The sequence below is a fragment of the Neovison vison genome, chromosome 7 (genome assembly GCF_020171115.1).
Source record: "Neovison vison isolate M4711 chromosome 7, ASM_NN_V1, whole genome shotgun sequence".
Classification (NCBI taxonomy): domain Eukaryota; kingdom Metazoa; phylum Chordata; class Mammalia; order Carnivora; family Mustelidae; genus Neogale; species Neogale vison.
In genome coordinates this window covers 195831858-195846588 of record NC_058097.1, presented here as the reverse complement: position 1 = coordinate 195846588, position 14731 = coordinate 195831858, and the positions used below count along the sequence as shown (strand labels likewise).

The 14731-nt window shown below is 47.1% G+C and overlaps 7 non-coding genes and 1 pseudogene across 7 annotated transcripts; 5 read left to right on the top strand and 3 right to left on the bottom strand.

Moving 5' to 3' along the window:
• The first annotated feature begins 1517 nt into the window (after positions 1-1517).
• LOC122912960 lies at positions 1518-1974 on the top strand (annotated as a pseudogene).
• Positions 1975-3076: 1102 nt separating this feature from the next.
• On the top strand, positions 3077-3149 carry TRNAF-GAA. Its single transcript has one exon. It is a non-coding gene; the product is annotated as a tRNA-Phe (tRNA).
• Positions 3150-6313: 3164 nt separating this feature from the next.
• TRNAK-UUU lies at positions 6314-6386 on the top strand. The gene has a single exon. It is a non-coding gene; the product is annotated as a tRNA-Lys (tRNA).
• A 2697-nt stretch (positions 6387-9083) lies between these two features.
• TRNAF-GAA lies at positions 9084-9156 on the top strand. The gene has a single exon. It is a non-coding gene; the product is annotated as a tRNA-Phe (tRNA).
• A 914-nt stretch (positions 9157-10070) lies between these two features.
• Positions 10071-10143, bottom strand: TRNAK-UUU. Its single transcript has one exon. It is a non-coding gene; the product is annotated as a tRNA-Lys (tRNA).
• Positions 10144-11655: 1512 nt separating this feature from the next.
• On the bottom strand, positions 11656-11738 carry TRNAL-UAA. Its single transcript has one exon. It is a non-coding gene; the product is annotated as a tRNA-Leu (tRNA).
• Positions 11739-12109: 371 nt separating this feature from the next.
• TRNAR-UCU lies at positions 12110-12195 on the bottom strand. The gene is given in 2 exon segments: positions 12110-12145; positions 12159-12195. It is a non-coding gene; the product is annotated as a tRNA-Arg (tRNA).
• A 281-nt stretch (positions 12196-12476) lies between these two features.
• Positions 12477-12549, top strand: TRNAV-UAC. The gene has a single exon. It is a non-coding gene; the product is annotated as a tRNA-Val (tRNA).
• The last annotated feature ends 2182 nt before the right edge of the window (positions 12550-14731 follow it).

The window sequence follows — 14731 nt, the reverse complement described above, 5'->3', positions numbered from 1 at the left end:
TTTCCTCCTCACATCATGCAGTAATGCACACTTCTGTTTCCAGAGGCTTAATGATGTGGGTAGCACCACTTTGGAGGTACGCCTGAAGGAAGGAGCATCCTTGAAGTCCAGCCTCCAGACGCCTTGATTTCTCAGGGCTATGGTGTCCACAAAATTAGCTATGTTGCCAGAGGTGATTTTCCTAGCCTGATTCTTGGGAAGGCCATGCATCTGTTCAGGTCATTTGCCTGATTCACATTGCTGGGCTTGATGGTAAGTTTCAGGACCTTAAGGGCTTTTTTTCTAGCAAGCTAAATGTCATTGCAGTAGACACCTGCTGTTTCTGACAGTTATATCTGGCTACTTTGAATAGCCCTGTGCCTTATAACTTTCTCCAATAGGGGCAGTCAAATGTACCTGAGACAGTTTAACAATCCCTTCTTTAGTCCTTCGATGCGCTGCTATGACCTGATGGGTTGTGATGTGGATCCCCAAGGGCCTACCACACTCACTCATGATTCAAAATGAGGACCCAGCAAAATTATAACACTTGTCAGGGACCTCTGAAGTCCCACAAAAATGGAAAACCTTTAAATTTCAAGGCCTATTCTACTTTTGGCAAGATAAGTGAAAACCAACCCCAAAAGGAGATGTAGAAATCTTTGGAAGCTATTTGCTATAAAGTAGATACCCTGTGAAACTCTAAGACAGTCATCAAAATGTAGAGCTTGCTTCTAAAAGTTACAAAGCTTTTGCCCCGTGATCTGTCCTGCCCTGTGGCAAGCATTTCAAGCCTCTCACAGCTTTTCCTTCCAAGTTCAGACAATAATGTTAGTATAGTCTCCTCAGGCCTTCCTTCCGCCTAGCTTTTCGGTTCATATGGACCCCTCAGGGGAAGGAAGCAGGGTGGCCTCAGGAGTTGTGTTTAAAGTCAAGAACTAGAAAGCTCGAATCCTCTATAAATAGCTTTGCAGATATCATACTTGAATTTAACCAGGTGATTTTAAAAGTTAGTAAAGAATCAGTTGGGCCTGAGATATGGCTTTCTCTCTCTCTCTTTTATTCCCTCTGTCTCTCTCTCTGTCTCTCCTTTCTCTCTCCTTCAACATTGACTCCAGTCTGTTATGTAACATACATTAGGGTTACAAATGACAAGAAAGAGCTCTGATAAACAGGCAATTACAGTCTGGTTTGATAAATGGTGTAAAAGCACTGGAGGGGGCCACCAGCCTATTATTGGGAGTAGGAAAGGGACGGGATAGAGGCGTGTCCAAGAAGGCATCTGGAACTAGGAGAATGTATCTGCTTTGGAAGTTGCAGGCTTAATAGGGGTTAGGGAAGGGCAATGGATAGAAAGCAGCATGAACAAAGATGAAGAAGAGCAAAGTCTAGGAAAGCATCCTGAGTTTGGACGGATGCATGAATGGCTAGAGTTCAGAGTCCAGGAGGAAGCAATGATAACGGTGCTGGAGAGAGGAAGGACCCAAGTTCTGGAAGTCTGTATACCATATAAAGAGAGAAGTTTTGGGTTTTGAAACATGGCAGAGGAGATGGACCAGCAACAAAAACCAACACCGTAGTAGAGTCCCTGGATGTCATCAGGCTCAGCCCCAATGAGTGAATTTAAAGTGAAAGTGAGAAATGATGGAACTTGACTTGAAGTGAGAACTTCAAGGCAGATTACATGCTTATCATCAGCATTAAATATAATATTGAGAGATATGAAAGAAACTGTGACTACTATAGAAATTGATAAGGAAACATACAAAGAGATATATAAATTAACAAAATGGAATATGCTGATGCTTTTTGTCTGGGGAAACGGTGTTGTACTAGTTGCCCCTCCACTGAGAGTTGGTTGAAACAAAAGAATTTATTGTGTATGGAATATAGGAGATTTAGAGGATTGCCTCTTTAAATGTAGAAGACATTCAAAAAAGAGATCTGTGTAAAATTGTGGTATTAAGAAATGGCCAAGGATTCTTCCACTCCTGAAATGAGTTGATTTGCAGATAACTAAAAAATCCCCCCCCCTTTTAAAAAATTCATTCATTTGTCAGAGAGAAAGAGAGAGAGAGAGAGAGAGCAAGAATGGGGAGCAGTAGGCAGAGGGAGAAGCAGCTCCCTGCTGAGTAGGATCCAGTAGGACTCAATCCCTGGACCCTGGGATCATGACCAGAGCTGAAGGCAGACACTACACTGACAGAGCCACCCAGGCATTCCAGATAACTCAAAAATTCTTAAGCTAAAGGGCATTTTAGTTTTTTCCAACACTTTCAAAAAATGTGATCACCAAGATGCAGAATTTTTTTTTTCAGGAATTGATTTGTTCTGTTGTTTTTTCAGACAATTTCTGATATTTTTTCCTTTAAATTAAATTTGATGTTTCTTCTCTGACCAAAAAAAAAAAGAAGTCTCGGATTTTGCTCTCAACTGGGGAGATCCTGAAGGATTTTTAAGCAGGGTGATGGGTTCCAGTGTAAACTTACGGGTAGGAAGATAATGAAGAGGTTGGGGAAGATGTAAGAATGAAGAGAAGTGGAAGGATTCCAGAAACACTGAACTGGAATGAACAGCACTTGGGTCTGATTATAGGTGGAGAGCAGCAGGAGAAGCAAAATTATGAAACAGGAGGAGGTGGGGTAAAATCAGCTTTAAGCTTTAAGCTTGCTTCTCAGAGTTTGGGAAAGGTCGCAGCCAATTCCACTTTTTGACAGTGTCTATATATTTGAAAGCTTAAAAACGCCAAGATGGGGTTACAAAAATTGAGGTATATTTTAAAGAGTTAGTTTTAGCAAAACGGTGCTTTTAACATACAGATGCAGTGACTCTATGCACACCTCTAGGGGTAACATGGAAAAGTCACGTTTGAAGTCTTTTACGAATGGCCTTCCTGTTCAATTTCATACATTTCTTGAGTCCAAACAACTGAGCAATGTAAAATTATTCGTCATTTCTGGCTTATAAAGAGAAGCTTGGCTTTATCACCTAATATTTGCTAAAGGCTGACCTCCAGCCGAACTCATCCTGAGCTCTCGTTACAACCAAACAAATTAGTATTTCATTACGGAAATACAGAAAGTACTTTCAACAAGCAGCCGAAATAGCTCAGTTGGGAGAGCGTTAGACTGAAGATCTAAAGGTCCCTGGTTCGATCCCGGGTTTCGGCAGTGGTTTTAGATGCCACCGTCGGTGGCATCCCCTCTCGCTGGGCGGCAGCAGTCTCATTACGACACAATTCTCACCCCTACGAACTTAGGGTGGACGCGGAGCTACTCCCCTTTTCTTGTCCTTTTTTAAACCTCTCCCAGAGGGAGGCTTAAAAACCGAAAAAGGGATTTATACCGTTTCTAAACTGCTCTGTATTAAGCCGGGCTCCCTTCGCTGACCTTGTGTCTGGCTGAGACCACGCTTTCGCTGTCCCTACGCACCGCGAGCCGCTCACTTGCTTCTGGATCGCTCCGGCCCTTTCGTTCCAGTTTCCCGCGACGTTCCAGGAGCTGCTGGCGCTGGGACCTGTCTCCGCGGGTCCGAGCCACTAGCGCGCCCGGGCTCGGCAGGGGACTTGACTAAAAAATCCCCCCCTTTTAAAAAATTAATTCATTTGTCAGAGAGAGAGAGAGAGAGAGAGAGAGAGAGAGAAAGAATGGGGAGCAGTAGGCAGAGGGAGAAGCAGCTCCCTGCTGAGTAGGATCCAGTAGGACTCAATCCCTGGACCCTGGGATCCAGGAATTGATTTGTTCTGTTGTTTTTTCAGACAATTTCTGATATTTTTTCCTTTAAATTAAATTTGATGTTTCTTCTTGGACCAAAACAAAAAACAAAAAACAAAAACAAAACAAAACAAAACAAAAACAAAAAGAAGTCTCGGATTTTGCTCTCAACTGGGGAGACCCTGAAGGATTTTTAAGCAGGGTGATGGGTTCCAGGCCCATCACCGAAGCTGGCGGTGGCAGAGATCCCCAGGAAACGAGCCTCAGGGAATCGGCCATCCTACCTGGCCCAGGCTTCCAGAGCTGTTTACATCGGTCTGGGATGGGGGTGGCAGGGAGGGGGAATTTGGAGGCTCTGGGCTGGATCCTAGTAGTTGTAATAGTAATAATAGTTGGAATAATAATAGTAGTAGTAGTAGTACTAATAATAATGGGAGTAGTAGTAATAATAATAGTAATAATCATTATTGTTATATAATACATAATACATATTATTATAACTAATAAGTATAACAATACTTATATATTATTATATAATATATACTATATTATTAATAATACTTATTACTTGTTAAGATGGTGAATAATACTCATTACTATATTTATTGATATTATACTTGTTAGGATGAATAACAACAATATTACTCATACTTAATATTACATACTATTACTATTACTTACTCATACTTACAGATGAGTCACTCTGTCGAGATAGTGCAATGGAACAACACACACTCAGGGATGCCTTCTTTCTGGCTGGACACCAGGCTGGGATGTGGGGAGACAGAATGGAGATTCAGTCCTCACGTTCTTAAAAACCCTAGTTGTGGTGAAAGGCAAAATGCAGAAATATTGCTTTGGGACCTATTTACGTGCCCTCCCCTTTCTGCTTGTCTGTGCCAAGACAATAGCTGATGAGGGGCTTTGTCCCCCAGTTCTTTGTGTTCTTGGGTGGAAGGGTGCATTTTGATGAGGGACTCTTGAAATCTAATGATGGCCAAAAGGAAGGAAAACAGAATGATGTACTAATAAATAGAGGACTTGCAAGTTTGCATGATGTATGTCAGCACGTGTGACAGGGAGTTTTATAGGGCACCGTGGCAAGGCTGTGGTGGGGTGCCCGGTTGTTCACGCAAACACTGTGAAGGTGTTTAGATGTGAGGAGCATGTAGATCAGCAGACTTTGAGTAAAGCAGATTGTCCCCTGAAATGTGGCTGGGCCTCATCCAATCATCTGAAAGTTTAAGAGCAAAGACTGGGGTTTCCTGACGAAGAAGGAACTCTTTTCAAGATGGCAACTAGAAAACCTACCTAGGTCTCCATCGTCTGACTCAAGCGCGCAACACCAACTCTTACCTGAATTTCCAGTCTGTTGGCCTACCCAATAGATTTTAAACTCGCCAACGCCCACAGCTGTGCACCAATTTCTTAAAATCGCGCTCGCTCTCTCAGTGTTGGGCCTTCCCAGTTTCCAGCCTGAAGAGAAAAAGGTTGAATCCCCACGGGCTGGACTTGGGATCCAAGCAAGTAGAGCGAAGATTGGGCGTCTCTGCCAGCGTCTACTCTGCCGGCCTTCTGGTTGTCCGTCTGTGTTACTAAAGCACAAGTATTTTTCCTCTATTAAAGCATTAGATTACGAGGTTCTGAAAGGTTTGCTACCTGTATGCTTGCCTGCCCGACCTGTAGTAGATCCGCAGTGCAGCGGAGGTGAAGACCAGGGTTGGTGCGGGTCACCAGAAGGTACTTCCCAGGGAGGATGGAGGTTAAACGGACTTCTCAAAGACGCTTGGGACGGGCGAGGGCGAGGAGTGAAAGGGAGGTGGTAGGCCAGTTCGAGGGAAAAGCATGCGTAAAGGCACAGAGGACCGAAAGGCAGCCCTGGGGTCTGTAATATGCAAATAGTGGCGTGTGCCGCCCAGAGGTGGGGAGATGAGGGTTAGCCCTTGCAGGGCGGCGCGAGCACGCGTGCGCGGAGCCCAGGCCAGTAGCGGCGGAATCAGGGGGTGGAAGGGGGTGGAAGGGGGCGGGAGGGGGTGGGAGGGGGTGGGAGGGGGTGGAGCGGGGGCGGAGGGGTAGGGGCGTGCTCTCCAGGCCCAGGCGCAGGTCCGAGGTGGCTGTTGGCGCTTCTGGCCGGCGCACACTCATATCATCTCTTTTAATTAATACGCTTCCCGCTTCTTTTGAGGTGGGCACCTGAGATGGGGACCAGAGCTGCGAGGGGGTGCTTCTCGGAAGAAGGGGCACTTGACACCTTTAACGCTGCACTGGGATCGCCGACCCCGTGCTCTTTGCTTTTAGGGCAAATAAACGCGTGGCGGGATGGGGGTAGGGGTGGAGGGCAGTGACTAAATGGCTTCTCCTCCTTTCCACAGGCTTTTGCAGAACTCAAGATTCATGTTTGCCAAGCAGTTTCTAAATAAAACGGGATGCTTTTTATTTAAGAAATCTGCAAGCAGCTGCCAAAAAACCACCTGACACCTTCCCCCCAGGGCAGTGGGTCGGAACTGGGTTAGATCACAAGTCAGAGGAAGAGTCCCGGAACTCACGCAACGCGGTTCTGTTAGCGCGCAGCGCAGACGGCAACAGGGCTTTCTACCACAGCAGGGAGGGACTTCTCGCGAGCCCGGATAGCTCAGTCGGTAGAGCATCAGACTTTTAATCTGAGGGTCCAGGGTTCAAGTCCCTGTTCGGGCGGAATGGTCTCTTTTTTTTTTTTTTTTTTTTCTTAAAAATTCAAAAATAAGAATAAACTTTCGTCATCCGGGTTGCCTTCAGAGAAAGAAGTAAAATCTTTGAGCGCGTGGGTTGCGAGTCAAGACGCTTCCGTGAAAAGCAAGACCTCAGCGAGGACTGACACTGGGAACCTTTATGCAAAGGCCCCCCAGAAAACTTGCGGTGCACTGCTCCAGGTCATTAAATAGGCTGCTTCATTCTGCAACCACTAGGCAGGCCCCGGGGTCCCAACTACTGACTGCTGTATTCACAGGAAGAGGGAACAGATGCCTTCCAGGACGGCCCAGGCACCGCCCTCCGTCGCTGTTTGGGGCCGTCCCCGCTGACCGTGTCTCTGGGGTTCCCTCCTGCTAGGTGCCTGCGACTATGGCGTGCATCTTGCATCTATACGCCACTTTTCTATCCTTCTAGAGAATATGTCTGCACTCTGAAAAGGAAGAGACAACCATCTAGAAACCCACGCACCAAACAGAGCAGTCCCCTCTCTAAACGAAGGCTTCTCTCTACCCTCCCCTTGCAAATTGTGACCCTGAACACAGGGAGGAGTTGAGGTGGACATGGCAGCTTCTGCTGTGGGAAAAAGAGGGTGCTAATTGGAAAGACTTCAAGAGGCTGGAATGGGGGCAAATCCTGGTGTTGCAAAAACAAATTAAATCAGCTAACAAAGGAAGGAGTTAGCTTCTGAAAGGTATTGAGGAAGTTGGGTTGTGGACACAAGAGAAGCTTAGGCACGGGTTCCTCGGGAGGTAGAGGGAAGGTGCATCCTTGCTTCACTAGAGACTGACCCTATCACTAGGCAACAAAGGAGAGTCTGCATTGATCTCCTTAGCAGGATGGAGGTGTAGGTTGAGTCACCTGCCCTCTTAGCTGATGGATGGTGGTACCCAGGGAGTCCTGATTAGTGTGGCAGATCCAGGATGGAGGGAGCACTCAAGAGGGAGGCTGGGCCTTCACCCTCCATACTGGAGTGCCTTACCCAGAGCCTACACAGACCCACAATTACCTCCCAGTCTCCAAAGTGCAGCCTCCTCATCAGGAGAAAGCGAATCAGAGCAACAGCATCCATCTTATGAACTTGTTATCAAATGAGGTAACAAGGCATACACAGTGCTTAGTAGAGTTTTTCCCCAAGGTAAACATTCAATGTACTGTAGCTATTCTCATTATTATTATCCAATATTAAAATTGTTATTATTTTGAATCTAGGGAGGAAACAAAAGATACCTGTCAAAACAGGTAAGGAATCATTCCAAAGAAACAGACTCCCAATAAGCCCAAGATGATAAGCCTATCCATATTCATGTGATTTGTGTTAGTTGGTATGTGCTGAAGGGACAGCAATGGTCACTGATCCAAGTAAGAGCAGAGTGTACTCGTTGGGCCAGTCAGGCTTCTTTCTTGAAAAAAGTGCACCAAGGGGTTCAGATGGCATCTCAGGGAGAGAAACAAGGTGAGGAATTATGTCAATTTTTCTTTTCTTTGAGGGAGTCCTTTGGAAAGTGATCCAGTGCACTTTTGGCAACCTTGAAAAGTGAAGTGTCTTTGCTCCAATAATTTCCTGACTGAAAAAGAACAGAATGAGCTGGGACAAGGAGAGGATGGGGGTGGAGAGCATTGTGATCTCCTGGTTCCCTCCTCCCTCTTCACCTCAAGGTCACTCTCTCCGTCTTTCACCAAAGAGGGAAAAGTGAGAAAACAAAACAAAACAAAACACCAAAAAACAACCCTATGTCGTCTTGACCAAGACATTTTGGGCTTTGGAGCTGGACAGCTCTGGTTCAGTTCAGTTACTTCATTTAAAAATTATCGTATTATCAATCTTAGGGCAGGGATGAAGTGGGTGGAGATTGAATGAGACTATGTAGGTCTTGTCCAGGCACACAGTAGGCACTTAGTAAGTGGCCCTATTTACTCTTATTGGGAAGGGCCCGGGGGAGAGAGAGAGAGAAAGCATTAGCGATGAAGGAAAGGGTTAAGATATAGGCAGGCAGAGGTAGGGGGCCCCTGAGTAGGCTCTGAAACTATTCCTGGCAGGCCCAAGTGATAAGCCAGAGTGAACAAGAGATAAAGGAATAGACCAGACCCCCTGGCTCTGGATCTTAGGGAGGGTTTTTATTTGTTTGTTTTTTTCTGTTTGGTTTGTTTTGTTTGCGGCTACAGTGTAATCACAGAAAATGACCAAACCTCAAAGAATTAAGTAATTAAGGGTGTTCTCAATAGTCCTTGCTCAAACTCCAAGATGGTGCGAGGAACTCAAGGCCACAATCCTCCCAGGCAGGTCTCAGTAAAAGACGGCCACCAAAAGCCCTCCGTGGCAACCCATGCCGGACCCCTCTCACTTCCCTTCTGCTCTCACCTTCACTTAATAAACTTTCACTTCGCTTTACCCTTTTAGAGTCCCCAAGATTCATTCTTTGACTCTGTGAGACAAGAACCTTGCAATCCTATTAACATTAAGATACGAATGCTAAATCTTCCTCCTAGGACAGGAATTGGTTTTCTCATCCACTGCTCTCAAAACCTGAGAGCTGTACACAGTATGATTTGGAAGGCGAAATTAGGAACTGAAAAGGCAAAGATAAGAGAAAGGTAGTTTCTTTCCCCCTTTGCTTTCTTTTTTAAATTTCCCCTAACAGGGCAGCAAGAGTTTTCGTCTTTGCCGAAATAGCTCAGTTGGGAGAGCGTTAGACTGAAGATCTAAAGGTCCCTGGTTCGATCCCGGGTTTCGGCAGGGTTTTTGCCCACACGTCCCAGAACTGGCCAGAGAATCTGTTCCTTTGCGTAGTCTCCCTCGTGCCCCCCGATACGCCTGCGCAGAGGCCCTGCAGGTCTGCGCGTGCCCACCCCCCCGCGCCTGCGCAGCGGCTTGGTTGGGTCGTGGTTGGGTGGGTGGGTGTCTCTTAGCCTGTGTTACCCTCTCCCGCGCTTGCGCAGCGGCAGTGCGGCTCTCAGCGCGAGTGCCCGCCGCTGCGCGTGCGCACCAGCCGAGAGGGTTTCAGCGCCCCGGGTTGGCGACCGTGCTTTCGTTCAGCACGCGGGGCGTCCTGCGGCCGTGGGCCTGGTCTCAAGCCCAGAGGGGCGGAATGCCTCGCTCCTAGTGGCGTCAGCTCATAGGGCTCTCGAGTTTTTCTCGTGGGTGACAGACGTGCCCATGGCCCTAAAAAGTATGTCTATACGGATGGTTCCCAGCCGGAGATGTGACTCAGAAGCACGTGTCTGGGTTTGAAAGAGTCCTTGGAACCTTGTTTTCTCACTGCGCCTTTAGTAAACGTGGCGCGAACGATTGCTCAGGGCCGAACGCTGTGCAGTTACCGCCAGGAGCGTTCCTGTCAGGACTGACGACGGGGCTGCGGTTTTCTTGCTCATAGGTCTATCGATGTGCCGGGTAGAAAAGTAAGTTTCAAGGAAAAAAATATCACAGGCAAAAAGTCACATTCCAAAGTTGAAAGAGAAAGGTCCGAGCTTGGAAGGCTCCTCAGGTGGCCCTCTGCGCATGCGCTAAGTCCACGGTGGGTAGGGCCAGGCCTGGGGGTAACCTGCCCCCACCCCACACAACCCAGGTGTGCTTTGCCTACCCCCCCACCTGTTCATTAAGAGGGGTGTGAACACTGTCTTAAGTTTGTTTTCGGAATTTAAAATAACCTCCGCCCGAACAGGGACTTGAACCCTGGACCCTCAGATTAAAAGTCTGATGCTCTACCGACTGAGCTATCCGGGCCCGCTGGACGGTGTGTTTCCTCGCCCTGTGCACAGTTCAATAGGGCACGTGTCCGCATTCTTTTCCTACTGAATTAACATCCTTAGTCCTTTTACTGATATCCTGCGCGGTGAAACTGCAGAATCAAGCTCCAGTGGGTGTTTGGCGGGATGGAATCCCTTTTCTCCCATCAGAGACAGACTGTAGAGAGAGTATCCGCCTGCCTCTCCTGCCTTGCCCGCGGGCAGCAACCCCCTCCCCGCCACCACCTTCCCTCCCGAAAGAGCTGGCATCCGAAAGGGTTCGTCACCAGAGGAATTCCCTAGATGTAGGACCTCTCCGCGTGCTTTTGGCTGAGCAGCGGCATTTTAAATTCCAATGCTGGTCTTTGAAAAGTCCCGAAGCATCTTGTGGGTGGTGAATTACGAGTAATTAAATTTCCACTAATCTATTCAACAGGCGTTCATCGAGGGCCTGACGCTCTCCAGCCTTTAGGCAAACTGGGGCTGCGAAGGCCCAGTCCTGGTCCTCAGTGCCGCGACAGGACGCGCTACCAGAGGCACCCGATCCAGCTCTTTGACGGTGGGAAACTGGCTTTGGCAGCGTTACCCGTTACCAGAAGTAAGAGGCAGTAAAGTCTTCCAGGGAGGTGGGGAAGTCTGAACTGAGCTATGAATGGTGACGGGGCCCCTGTAGACTGGGAAAGAATTCTACCTGTTACAGGGTACCTTCAACGCCTGTATGAGGATCGATCTTTCTTCCTAGAATGTTTCTGCTGGGAGGCAGACACCCTGTATGTCCCCAATGCCTGGCCAGTGGCTGACACAGCTCAAACTCTCAACACTGCTGTGGCATGAATGAGGGCCATGGGTCAAGGAATGCTTTTAGTCAAGGTTCCGAGAACAGAATTTGTTCTTGGGAGTTTTTGTTTAGTGGAGAGAGGAGGGGAACATTCATGTCAAGGTGAATGACTTCCACAAATGGAATAGCTTGGGCTTGAAAAAGTTCTATACCACCCTCTTGTGCTACCCCGTTTTCTTTATGTTCAAGTGCTTATTGCCATCAGAAATTCTGTTTAGTTGCTAATTTATAAGCCACCTCTTCCCATCACTGTGTGCTGTAAGTGCTGCTGGACAGTAATCTTGTTGGTGAGGACCTTGTCTTTTTTGTTGTCCTTATTTTTTATTTCTTTTACTTAAAGAAAAAAAAAGTTTGCATTCCCATAACCTGAGCATTTAGAACAGTCGTTGGTGCATAGCAGGATCATAAGAAATAACCGTTGACTCATCTCAAAGGTTGAAGATTTTTACTACATAGTGTGTCTCCCCTCCCCCTGTCCCCAAGGTATAGTTGTACACAGACCTTTCATTTCTGTTTTCCAAACCACCAATTCTGAATTTGTTGCTAAAAGTTCCGTTTCTGGCGAAAACATTAACATTCAGATTAAGACATCATTGCCATGTATCCATCCAGAGGTCTCAAACTAGGGAAATTGAGAGAATGGTTTTTTTCTGGAAAAGCAGGGATAACCTTTACCAGAAGTGGGGTTCGAACCCACGAGGATATGAATCCATTGGATCTTAAGTCCAACGCCTTAACCACTCGGCCATTCTGGTACCCTTCGTGCTGCTATTTACTTTTATGCAGCTTGACCAATACGGAGCTGCTATCGTTTCAAAACAATTAAAAATTTTTATTGCCAACGTAAAAGAGCAATATAAGGAAGGGAAAAAAAAATCCCCGTAACATATCACATCATGCTGATTTTTTCATCTTCGGTCACTAGAGACTCTGGGGCCCCCCTCAAAGCCACTGGAAGACTCAGGTGGCGGGATTCTTACCACCTTCGCACGAGAGGACACAACAAGGAGCTGGGAATGAGTTTCTTTCCATCGCGGGGGAGTGGGATGCGGAATTTTTAAGTCGGTTAAGGTGTTCTTTTTTTTTCCTTCCTTTTCCTTCGTCCTTTTCCTTACCAAAACAAAAGCGACTCTGGTGGGACTCGAACCCACAACCTTTGAATGCCTTCATCTGTCTAGAAGTCCAATGCGCTATCCATTGCGCCACAGAGCCAGGCACCGGCACCCCCTCCGCGCCGCTTACATCAAGGCAGGCGCGGCTCCTGTCCCCGGACACTCGCCGCGGCCACGCCCGTCTTCCTTCTCGGACAAACGGTGGAGCCGGTGCGGCCAAGGAGAAGCGTGGGTGGGAGCTGCGCTGGCAAGTCCGAGATCCCTCTGAAAGTGTCTCTCCGTAAGCGACAGCCGGGCAGCAACTCCCAGTCTCGGTGCACGTTGGAAAGAGAAAGGTCTTTGTGTGCAGTTCTTCTACCCTGGAGAGCGGGTGCAGCGCGCGGTTCCATAGTGTAGCGGTTAGCACGTCTGCTTTACGCGCAGAAGGTCCTGGGTTCGAGCCCCAGTGGAACCAGGGGGTCGTAATTATGCCTTTTAGCGGTATTTTCAGGTTTCCCTTTGCCAGCCAGGTCCTGAATTTTACTCGGGGAAGCGAGAGGCGCTGCGATTCCGCGCCCCGGGCTCGGCGCTGCGGTTCCGCGCCCCGGGCTCGGCGCTGCTCCCGGCCGCGTCGGCTCCAGTCCGATAGGCGTCCGCGCGGATCCGCCGCCGAGACTGCCCCCGTGTGGCACCTCTGGGGAGGTGCAGGCCGTCGACCCGGCTTCTGCCTCCGCGCGCCTCTGCGCCTGCGCCCTCCGGACCACCCTGTAGTCCAGCCTCCCAGTGCCTGCTCCGGCTCTGAGCTCACTTGCTCCTTCCTAAGCCCTGCTCGGGCCAGCTTTTAAAAGTTGCTGCCACCGACTCAGTGCGGGGGGATAGTCGGAGGGTGATTACTCCAACTCCACTGGTCTCATTATTTACTGGAATTAAGAATCTTTTTGAAAAATTATATATACATGCTGCGGAATTCAGAGAGCCCCACATGTCTTATAGTGATGCCCCCCTCTGACCAAGCTTTTCTCCTTAACCAAACGACCCGAGCTCTGAGCCTGCTTCTCCACGAGGCCTGTCAACCTCGCCGTGATGACTGGAACTAACTGCAACGCTAACATGGTTTTTAGGCATTCCCAAGGTGACCCTAGGTCCACCTGAAGTGCTGCCCGAGAGAACTGAAGGCTGCCCAATTTACTGTTGGTTTCAGCCAACACCAGAGCACAGGACCCCCGTCTCCCGACGTCTGTGGGAAGGCAAAGAGCCTAACTTTTGTTAGAGTTAAGGACCACGTGGGGTTTATGTAGACCAACTCCCCCGTTTCCAGATTTTTTGTTATTTTCGCTTCCCTGACTCTACTGAGCTCCGATCACACCCTCCCCTATTGCTTCATTCTTTAAAATGCCCAGCCACTCTGTACAAATCAACGCTGAATGCAGTTCATGCTGGACACTTGTCCTCTTGCAATAGTGTCTTACTGATTAAAATCTGTGCTCTCCCTTTTAACTGGAGTCCAGCTTTCTCTTCAACACCTCCCACCTTTTAACCACTAGAAGTTTCTTTTGTGACCCTTCAGGGCTAGTCTTTGCGTTCTCCAGTACAGGCGTGCCCTTTTTTATTAGCCAATTAGGATTTTTGTACAAAAGATAGCATACCATAGGTACTATTTCCCTCACCCCAACGATATTCTGGAAATCATTCTATGTCATTCATAAGTCTGCTCATCATTTTGCTTCCTGTGAATGGATGTATCACGATTGTTTATACCATTTGATAAACCATTACAGACAGTGCTGGTGGTGGATTTCCTTGTTCAGTGGTTTTGGGGTGGATCAACATAAAGAGTAATAATAGCAAAATCTTGACTAGGTATTTCCCATGTGGCTAGGCAGGAGTCTCAGTCGGCTCAGGTAACACTCAAAATGATTGTATTATTGTCTAACCCATTTGGGAGATGAGGAAGAAGCATAGGGAGGGTAAGGGATTGCACAGGATCATACTGGTCAGGGACAGAAGAGGGTATCACCTAGGCAGGCAGGGTATTGCCTTTTTGTCTTAGAAAAGGAATTACTGGGAATATATATGTTATATTTCTGTGAATATTGCTACTTTCACCTCCAAAGGGCTTGGACAATATTATACTCCCACCAATGTGAGAGTGCTTGCTTGACTTCAGTCTCAGATAAAAAATATTAACATGCTTTTGGGTCTCTTTGCCTTTTGAAAGGGGAAGATGTTTTAATTTAAATGTCTTTCATCAGAGTAAGGTTGATTATTTGTGTGCTTAAAAAACATTCTCTTTCCTCCCTATCTTCCTTTTTCCCTCCCTCCCTTTCTTCCATCCTACTATCTGTTCTATCCTTTTGTCCAAATTTCTATTATATTGGTAATTTTTAGGTGTTTTTATAAATATAGATTTAGATATATTTCGCAAATGTATTTCCCAGACTTAGCATTTGCCTCTTGATTTTACTTTTGATACTTTGTGCAGAAATTTAAAAACTTTTAACATAGTCAAATTCCTTATCCTTTTATTTATTTTTGAGGGGGAGATATAAATTTTCTTTCCTTGAAAATGCTTCCCCATTCTGAGATTATGTTCCAAAAATGATGCTGTATTTTCTCCAGGTTATTATTTACTTAAAATTTACCTGTTACACCTTTGG